At 37.0% G+C, this 11,046-nt stretch overlaps 1 pseudogene; it reads right to left on the reverse strand.

The window, feature by feature from the left end:
• The window catches only part of LOC138142735 (M-phase inducer phosphatase 3 pseudogene), a 13,822-nt pseudogene extending 3,559 nt beyond the window's left edge, over window positions 1–10,263 (reverse strand).
• Between the last annotated feature and the right edge of the window lie 783 nt (window positions 10,264–11,046).

Raw genomic sequence — 11,046 nt, forward strand, 5'->3', positions numbered from 1 at the left:
CACCCAGTACCTTTACCAATCTGGGAAAGGAAAAAAATAGAACGTATACAAAAATGAGAATCATATTTGTAGTTTTTCCATCATTCATGTTTACAAAATGAAGTCCCTTCTTTATAATGGTATCCACAAAATAAAGACTGATTGAAAATGATTATGATTAAAATCTGACCAAAACAAATGACAGTAGACTGAAGAAATATATTTTCATGATCTCCCTCATTTTAGTATCTTTTCCAACATTTGTTTTCATAAAAAATAATTTATTTTATAAGTGTCAGAATTAATAATAAAGGCAATTGTGTTTTGCTCACAGTAATAATATGGCAATCAATGCTTTAAAATCAACAAGAATGAGCAAACAAATGAAAGAGGTACAAATATTCTCATAGTGTTTGACTTTCTAATGTTTTTTTGCCAACTGCCTATGCTATTCAAATAAACCAAGCTCTCTTTAAATATACTATTTATTGGATTGAGACAACTTCTGGAAAATTGGAATTTAACATTGTTCAAAGTTACTTTTAAGGTTTTAAATTTTGTCTTTGATGAAACATACCCCAAAAAGTTAGTGGGACTTTGCCTAAAATAGCACACATAACTGAAATGAAAATATAACCATTGAAAGTACTTTTCTCTCTGTTTCTCCTCTTTGTATACCAACTACAATTTCTTGACATTTTATAAACAAAAATAAGGTAGTATAATTAGTTGAAATTCTCTTTTCAACAGGTCATAACAACAGTGGAGAAAATGAAAGGAAAATCAGTGTGACATATATTGTTGACTGAAGGACCTTTTTTTCCTTTGAATTCTTACCTCTACATGAAATTATGTAAACATATTTATGAATAAAATTAATTGCTCTTTGAATCATAGGTTTTATGAGAAAGGTTTTAGTTCTGGAAATTAAACACTAGGAATCATGATTAGAAATGCCTCAATAAACAATTCGTAATCATAACAATCTGTCAGGAGAATATTGGTGTGGAAAAATATGGTCTTGTGTCAGGAAAAACTTTGAGATCATCAAAAGCATGGTGCCATTATTTTAGTGCAATCCATCCTACTGTCTTCTTCCTTTTAAGATATGAGTCTAGTTCATTGTCTATCTCTCCAATAAATAGACAGGATTAGGTGAGTGATTTCATTGTTATGTGGAACACCCAAGGGAATTTATAATATTGAAAGAATTTGGCATCTGCAAATTCTCTGCCACTTTTCATCTTAAAAAGTTCACAAGACAAATGACAGTTTAAGTAAGTAAATTGCTTAGGGTCACGCAGCCAATAAGTTTCAGAGGCATGATTTAGACTCAGGTCTTCAGTCTTTAAGGTCAGTTTTCTATACACTATGATTATATATATATATATGTTGGAAATGTCCAATATATGTAAACCAAATGGGTTAATTCCAATGACAACTTATCTGCAGAGGGCTGTGTAATGTGGAAAAAAATCATGATATTGAGAAATATAATATTATATGGGAGTAAAGCACATTGTGATTTATTACAAAGGATTCTTTTTTAGCTAGTTTCATCACAAAGGTCATTACCAAGTTTCTTAGTTTTTTATAAGTAGAAGTAATGGCTGGTATTTGTGAATAACTTTCTCTTTAATAACATTGATATAATTTTGAGTGATAGCCACCCACCACTCTGCAAATCCCACATCCATCCCTAGGTTTTTATTAATTGCTTGTAGTAATGGAACAGACGACTACTTGCTTAAAACTAAAATGAAACCCAATATTAATCTGACACTATAAATCAAAGAAAAGATAAAGTAGAACAATGATAAGGCATTATGGTTGAATTTGCTATTTTTTGTGAAAATTGAGTGCTAGAAGCTTAAAACTTGGAGAGCTTAACAGGAATCACTTAAGAACAAGAGACAAAGAAGGTAAAAGTATGCCAAGAAAGGATTATGAGAACAGTCATATGAATTGAAAAGGTAAATTCTGAAGGTAATCACAAATGGAGATAATTTGTTCTTGATTAAGTCATTTTAGGTTGGACCAAGCACACTAGTATTGTTTTCTAAGAAACCAATTCCTTATTCCCACTTGGAACTTTTTTCACAACTTATTATAAGATATTGGTTAGTTGGAATTTTTTTTTCCATACACCAGCAGGATCTAGAAGTTGACTTATGAATGTATGTGTTTTTAAAATCCAAAGGCTCCTAGTTATCATCTATTCAACTATATTATTTTACAAATGTGAAAACTGAGGTTCAAAAAAGGCCAAGACTTGAAGCTCACCCCACTGACTTGTTGTTAAATACTTTTAAAAGAAATTCCCATTGCACTATTCCAATTTTCTCAATTTCTATGTAGATTTAGGATAATAATATAACCCATATGCTTCCCTAACAAGATTGCTGGGAAAATTGATAAGTTAATTTTAACCACATACTTAAAAAGATGCAATATCATCATACATTTATGTATATATAGAATCACAGATATTATTATTAGTATTATAAAAATGTCAAACTGCACTAGGATAATGCAGGCTAAATGGGAATATTTGAGATTTTAGTGCCTGAAATCCACATATCTGATGTCAAACTCATTTTTAAACACTTGGAGTATTATATGATATTATATCACATAGTCAGCAAATTATTATTATGAAATTATTTCAAAATAAAAAGCTTGTTCCAATGAAATTGCTCATGTTTCAGGGCACTCAGGAATAAAACAAACTCAAATTTATGCCCAGAATATAATTGGTTGGGGAATTAGAAAGTGCTGTTTAAGCCAAAATGTCTGATGAGAAAATATGTGAAAACTGAAAACTTTTTAAATACTCATTTATTAAATTTCTCCCAAAAGATGGCATAGTATTTGATGAGAAGAGTTTATTTCCACAATGATAATAATACATGGGTAAATTCAACTACTGTTCCCACATTCCTCATTTCCTAATACAGATGTATGCTAATTTAAAAATAAAACAATATACTCAAATGCTAAAATTCATAATTATGATACTTAAATTTTGCCTGAGAACATGCAATATAAAAATAATTTACAATGATAAAGAGTCCTATAGGTAAGTCAGGATGGCATATCAGAATGTATACTACCGTGTTTCCCCGATAATAAGACACTGTCTTATTAATTTTTTTGGACAGAAAAACACCAGAGGGCTTTTTTTCAGGGGAGGGCTTATTTTAATGAACATTGACAACAATTTTAATAAACAGGTAAATGTGAACAAAAAATGTACCTTTATTCAATAATGATCATGTCATCTTCTTCAACAACATCATCATAAGTGTCCATACCCTGAATTCCATCCTGGATGTCTTGCGCCTCCATTTCCTTCAGAAGAAGTGGACCCAATCTGTCATGTCCAGCAATATAGCTCTCTTTAAATGAATATGTCTTGTCCAGGTAACCTGCTCGTAGTGCCTTGGTGACACAGCTGTCAGTAATTTTATCCCATGACTTCTTCACCCAAGTCACGACTTCTTGCAGACAGGGCTTCACAAAGTTTCCACGCTGATTTCTTTCCATTCTATTTTCAATGTAGTCATTGACTTCCATGCGCAAATGGTCCTTGAATGGCTTGTTTATTGCAATATCAAGGGTCTGGAGATAGGCAGTCATTCCTGCAGGAATCATTACTTGATCTATTCTTCTCTCTGCAAGGAAGTTCTTCATTTCTTTAGCGTGGTGAGTGCTGGCTGAATCCCAGACTATCAGACCTCTTTGGTTACCTCGCATAACAAGTGGCAGCATTAAATCAACCCACTTTCTTATAACAGCTTGTGTACACCAAGCTTTTTTGGTTTCAAGAACATAAATGCCAGATACACATTCAATCTTATCTTTCTTGCCCTTACTGATGATTAGAGGTGTGGCTTTCTTTCCATCCAAACAAATTGCCAAAACACAGGTGACCGTGCACTTTCATAGCCAGTGGTGGGAATGTAGATTGACGTTGCACCCCTGTGATGAATTGTTGTTTGAGATCCTTGTCCCATAAACACTGCAGTTTCATCCATAGCAATCATATTGCAGGTTTGGTACTTGGAAATGTAGATCCTATCAACAAAGGACTTGAATGCAAGTGCACGTTTAATAACTTCAGCATCTTCCAGCTTAAAAAGTGTTGTTGATCTTCTTAGGGACAGTTCATACCATTGAAGGAAACCGTCCAACCAGTGCTGTGATGCTTTGAATCCTTCTGACACCATTTCAAACTCTGGTGCCATTGAAAGGGCAAATGCTTGAATATCAGCCCTGCGCACAACCAAGGCCTTTGCTCTCCTGTCAGCAATCCATTCACCAATGAGGATCTCCAAGTCAGGATATAAGGGCTGCCGACCTGATCCAGACCTGCACTTTTTCCCTTTTCCCTCATCCACCTGTTGATTGAGGTTATTATAATCTGCTCTCCATTTTCAGACCATTCGAAGATCCAAAAGTTTTTCTTTACAGAAAACTGCAAGATTCTTGCCATGTGACTCCTCTACAATTGCTTTCTTATACTCAACAGTATAGCTCTTCCTTTTTGTACTCATGTCTGGGGGTCAAAACAGACAGAATAATAAAATTATGACCATCAGTCCTTCTTTTCACTCCATCATGCCCTCTGAATTCTTCTTTTTTCCTCCATCATGCCCTTTTTATCCTCCATCATGCCCCCTCACTCCCTCTTACATACCGGGTTTTTATGTTGTCCTGCCTCAACTCTCCTCCGCGGCACTGCTCTCAATGGCACCAGCAAGCAAATAACTGGGGAAGAACAGGATGACGTGCTCACTGCTGCAGCTCTGATTGGATGCAGCGGCGTGCGTTTCACCTGGGGGGGTGGGGCAACAGTGCATACAGAGGGTACCGTAATGTAGCGTGTAGCACAGGGGATCACCTTCACTACAGTAGCAATTTCAATAGGGCTTATTTTTGGGGGAGGGCTTATTTTAGAGGAATCTTACACAGTAAGGGGAGGGCTTATTTTCGGGATAGGTCTTATTATCGGGGAAACATGGTACAACAGGGCATTAGACCTAGTTGCTAATCCTAGCTGTGTCAATAAATAAATTTCTGACTTTAGGCAAGTAGTTTAAACCCTCTTGTTTTGAGTTTCTTCATCAGCAAAATTAGGGGATTGGGCCAAAAGTCCAAGAGTTCCCATAAATATGTTGCTTGTAAAAACACATGGAATTAATTTTTGCATAATATCTTTTATATTAACTATTCAACTCTCCTTCAGGATTTGAACTTAATTTAACAAATTAATTAAACTTGTATTCCTATCCTGGGACATATCTGATATATTCACCTTCCCTTTTGGTTTAATTTATTTATGCTTTGAATATGTATAAGCAATTTGTAGACTCTACACTGATTGGTAAGTGTATGAGCACTGCAAACTTCTAGATAACTAGTCCTTCAGTGATCATCCCATGAGGGACATAACCTTCTCATTTTTTTGGAACTCCTAACTCTCCCCTGCCTTGCTCTGAAAGATAATGCATGAACACCAACTCATAGGCCCACTGTGCCTAGCTGGCCCTGGGAAGTTTCTCATTCTACCCTGTGTCATTGTCATCATTCCTGCCACCAGGCATTCACTACATACTTTTCTCTGCTATCACCCCCTCCCTTTTGTACGTTGCCTTTTGGGAACCATTATCAATTGGAAAAACTTTCTAATACTTCCACTCACAATGCCTATTTCTAAACAAACAAATATAAATCCATTGTTATCACTCACCCATTATATATTCACTTTCCCTATCAAAATGCAATCTCCTTGAGGACAGAAACTGTTTTGCTTTTGTATTTGAACCTATAGCTCATTTCTAGATGCCTGACACCTTGTAGTCACTCTATAAGTGCTTTTTAATTATTAATTTGAGTCACTTTGGCAAAAAAAAATATTTCTGTCTTTTTCATAGAAACAAAAACCCCCTCTTTTCAATGCAAGTCAATTATTTTTTTTTCAAGCACTGATACATTCAAAGGCAAGTAAAAGACTTCTTTATATCATAAAGTATTGTAACTACAGTAAGTGGGATTCTTATCCCAGATACTTGTAAAAACATATGTGTATATGCTGGGGTCACAAGTGATCTGCCACTGGCGATAGGGACAGTTTCCCAGGCTTTGGGGGAGGGACAGGGAAGAGACATTCTAATCTGTAGTCATTGACATTGGAGATCTAAGACAGGGCAGACAGTATTTGTTCTGTGTTTGGCCTTGCATAATATCTAAAGAAGGGATGACAAAAATATAGGGCTTAGATATGACTGCTCATTTAGTATCGAAATGGAGGCTTCTTCTAAGATAGAAAAGCTCATGAAAAGAGACTAATTTGCCATCATATTATAAAGGAAATCACATTATTCTGGTGGAATATAAATTGTACATATCAAATAAAAGTGAAGAATGGAGTACTAGCAAGTTGCTTGTGTGGTACATTGGTAATAAAATAATTTAAAACTCAAGTTTTAAGAAGCAGGAAAAATAGAAAGATTAGTGATGTCTATTCACCTCCTTTCTCTGAATAATCTAGAATGGGGCCCTGCATTTACTCCTTTAATAGTTTTGTGACCACAGTGAAATAACTTAACAGTTCATATAACTGAATTAGTATATGGGGGTAAGATTTCTTTCAGAACCTTATTTTCCCCTGAAACATGATACTCAGTTTTATTGGGTAGGTGATTCTTGGTTTTAATCCCAGCTCCTTTGACCTCCAGAATATCATATTCCAAGCCCTTTGATCCCTCAGTGTAGAAGCTGCCAGATCCTGGGTTATCCTGATTGTGTTTCCACAATATTCAAATTGTTTCTCCTGGCTACTTGTAATATTCTCTACTTAATCTGGGAATTCTGGAACCTGGCTATAATATTCCTAGGAGTTTTCTTTTTGGGATCATTTTCAGGAGGTGATCGGTAGATTCTTTCAACCTCTATTTTGCCCTCTGGTTCTAAAACATGAGGGAAGTTTTCTTTGAGAACTTCCTGGAGGATGATTTCTAGTTTATTACTTTGATAATGGCTTTCAGGTAGTCCAATAATTTTTAAATTATCTCTCCTGAATCTGTTTTCCAGGTAAGTGTTTTTTTTCCCATGAGATATTTCACATTGCCTTCCATTCATTCGTTTGGACCTGTTTAACAGCATCTTGATTTCTCACAAATTCATTAGCTTACATTTGCTCCAGTCTAATTCTGAAGTAATAATTCTCATCATTGAGCTTTTGAGATTCTTTTTCCATCTGGCAAATTCGGCTTTTTAAGGCATTTTTCTCCTCACTGCCTTTTGAGCCTCTTTTGCCATTTGAGTTAGTCTGTTTTTTAAGGTATTATTTTCCTCAGTCAGGCTGTTGACTCTCATTTTGTAATTTTCTTGCATTGTTCTTATTTCTCTTCCCAGTTTTTCCTGCACTGCTGTTATCTGCTTCTTAAGGTCCTCTATGGCCTGTAACCAAGTCATATTTTCCTTTGAAGCTTTTGGTGCAGGAGTTCTGACTTCACTGTCTTCCTCCTGTTCCATGCTTTGCTCCTTTTTGTCCCCAAAATAGCAGTGGAATGCTGGAATCTTCTGTCTGCTTTGTGTCCTTTGCCTGGTCATGTCACCCCTCAGTCACTTGACCCCTGGGATTTTTGCCACAGTAGTACTCTGCCACCAGACAGGAGAGCTTTGGTCCCAAATGCTGGGGTATTCTCAGCTGCCAGAGGTATTAGATGGGTGCCCTCTCTGTGGTCCCCACACACTCTGACAAGCTGGACACACACCCCAGGACCTCCATCCTAGACTGCAATCCAGATACAAGAAGGTTAAAGCAAGAGCAATTACCCTTCATACTGGTGCTTGGTCTCCCTACAGTCTGCAGGCCAGGAGCTGAAGCTGCCACGTGGTGCTGGCTGGCTGTGCCAGCATTTCAGTGCCTTCTCACCCTGAGGGCAAAAGGCACGCACTCCCACCTTTTGGTTCCCAAAGTCCAGACTGCACTGACCTCTCACTTTTTCCTTTGCATCTATGTGTTGATAAATCTGGAAACAGCCACAGCTGCTGCTGATCTGGGGTCCATCTGGCCAGCGGCTGGTCAGGCCTGCTCTAGGGCTAAAGCCTCTGTGTGGGGCTGGGCTCAGCTCCCAGAGAACTGTGCTGGCCGATTCCTGGACACCTGCCAGGCTGTCCTCAGAGGGAGGTTAGCTTCTCGTGTCATTTTGTGGGTTCTGCAGCTCCAAAGTTTGTTTAGAGTCCCCTTTTTACATGGATTGGGAAAGGTGGAATCTGGCGCAGTGGGGTGGTCCTGCTTCTACTCTGCCATCTTGATTCCTCCCCCTAGATGATCATTTTTAGGGGTATTACTCAGTGCATGCAGCAGTTTGGTTGCATAGTGGGCATAGTGATTATTGGGCCTGTAGAAAGGAAGACCTAACTGTGGCTAAGTTCATGATTTTTTTTATTGCAAAATTCAGATTTAAAAATGAAGAAAGTAGAGAAAACCATCAGAAAATGTAAGTATGACCTAAATAAAATCCCTTATGAATATGAAGAGAACATATTTGATAGAGGGCTTGAAGAACTATGGACACAGGTTCACAGTATTGTACACGAGGCATCAAGAAAAAACATTCTAAAAAAAAGAATATGAAGAAAACAAAATAGCTGTCTGGTGAGGTTTTTACAAATGGATGAGGAAAGCAAAAGGGAAAGCAGAAAGGGAAAGATATACCTAACCGAATACAGAATTCCAGAGAATAGCAAGGAGCAAGAAGAAGGTTTTCTTAAATAAGCAATGCAAAAAAAGGAAAAATAAGGAATACAATAGTTAGAAAGACAAGAGATTTCTTCAAGAAATTTAAAGCTATCATGGAAATGACATATACAATGGAGATCTTATCATTGATAACACAGTGGCGTGATTATTGATCTAGAGCTGTACATTCTGGGGAATGAAGTCAAGTGGAAGTGAAGTAGGAGCATTGTTATCAATAAGATTAGAGGAGGTGATGATATTCCAGCAGAGTTATTTAAAACCCTAAAAGATGATGCAGTTAAAGTGCTGCACTCAACATGCCAGCAAATTTGGAAAACTCAACAATGGTCACTGGATTGGAAAAGATAAGTTTATTTCCAAACCTAAAGAAGGAAATATCAGAGAATGTTCAAATTAAAGAAGAAATATACTCATTACATGGGCCAGCAAGGTTATGCTTAAGATTCTTTAAGGTAGAATTCAGTAATATGTGAACTAAGAATTAGTAGAAGTAAAGTCTGGATTTCAAAGTGGTAGAGGAACTAGAGGCAAATTCTCACCATTTTCTTGATTATGGTGAAAACGAGGGAATTCCAAGAAAAAAAATCTTCATCAATTTCCTTGACTACACAAAAGCTTTTGACTGTGTGGATGACAACAAAATGTGACATATGCTCCATGATGGGGGTACTAGATCATCTTACTGTATCCCAACAAATCTATATGTAGGTCAAGAAGCAACAGTTAAAACTGAACATGAAACAACTGATTAGTTTAACATTGGGAAGATGTAAAGCCAAGCACAAGCAGCTTTCCAGAGGACTGCTGCTCTGTATAGCTTCAAAGTTATGATTACACATTATAGTGAACTCTCTTTATTCATCAGTAAATTAAAGCAAAACATTTACAGAAATCAAAATACAGCATTCATAATGTTATGATATAACAATTTATCACTAAAATGGCTACAGTTTTCACCAAAGTGGCCACATAGTTTTAAACAAAGACTTTCATTTAGTAACTCAATCATTTAGTAAGTCCTTAATTCAATCATTGTTAAGGAGGCTTGCCTCCTTAATGGGAACAAAGTACAAAGGTAAAAATTCTCCACCCCAAGGTCACATAGTCCTAATCTCTTCAATCAAAAAGTCTTCTTTCTTCTTAATGGGAGAAGTCCTTAACTTAATCATCTAAATGTATAGGTCAAAGTTCTCCACCCCTAGGTAAAAGTAAATTGTGATCTTCTCAGTTTGCATTAAACACCCAAGGAGATGTCTTTTCTTCTTGACTCAAGGTCGACTCTCAGCTTCCATGGTTCCTCTTCCATGGTCCTAGCTCCTGCCTGAATCTACCCAACCGTCACCAGAGTTCAAAGGCAGATAGCTATCAGTTCCTTGTCCAGCTCCTTGTGCAGTTCTTGTTCCATATTGAAGCTCATAGTGTCTAGTCCACCTCAAGTCCTTCACAGTTTCTTTTCCTGGGAAGGCAAATCTTAACAAAGCCACAACAACATGCAGATACATTGCCGGCATCCTCATCAATTCACTTTCTGCCTGTGAAATCAATGTAAACCCAACAAAGTCATCAGTATAGTCTCAGGACCTCTGAAAATGACAGTAAGCCCTTCTCCAGGATTTTTATAAACATACAAAGAAAAAAACCCTCTTTCAGGTCTTCTGAAACAGCAGTAAGGTCCCAAGGCTTCTGCAACAAAAACAACATCCTCTATCAGCAGACGAATATGACAAAGTAAAGTGCCAGCACCACAGCCATGCTTCCTCCCAGTTCTCCTCTGTTTTCATTTCTCAGTTCTCTCTTCTCAGTTCTTTTCAGTTCCCAGTTCAGTTCTCAGTTTTAAGCTCTCTGTTTTTTTCATCACAAGTTCAGTTCTCCATTCTGTTCTCTATTCATAGCAGTTCTCAGAAGTTCTTAGGAACCTAGCAGTTCTCTCCCTTCCTCCTTCTCTCTCTCTCTCTCTCTCTCTCTCTCTCTCTCTCTCTCTCTCTCTCTCGGCAATTCTGGCTCTCTATTACAGCAGCAACTTCTTCGCACTGTGGGATTCAGAAGTTCTGGATCTTAATAGTTGATACAATCATGAACTTGAAACAATGTGCTAAGTACCCGTTTGACTGCCAGTAAAAGGGGCAGGAAAGATCTTCAAATCCTAATTACCTCATTAAATGTTTATTTCATTTATATACAAAATATGTCATATGTGATGGCACTCTGGACAATTCAAAGTCCAGAATTAAGATTTCAAAGAGCAATATTGACAATCTCAGATATGCAGATGACATCACTCTGATGGTAGGAAA

Source organism: Petaurus breviceps, unplaced genomic scaffold, assembly GCF_028583685.1.
Source record: "Petaurus breviceps papuanus isolate PSGF00001 unplaced genomic scaffold, PetGlider_PUasm1.0 90602, whole genome shotgun sequence".
NCBI classification, from domain to species: domain Eukaryota; kingdom Metazoa; phylum Chordata; class Mammalia; order Diprotodontia; family Petauridae; genus Petaurus; species Petaurus breviceps.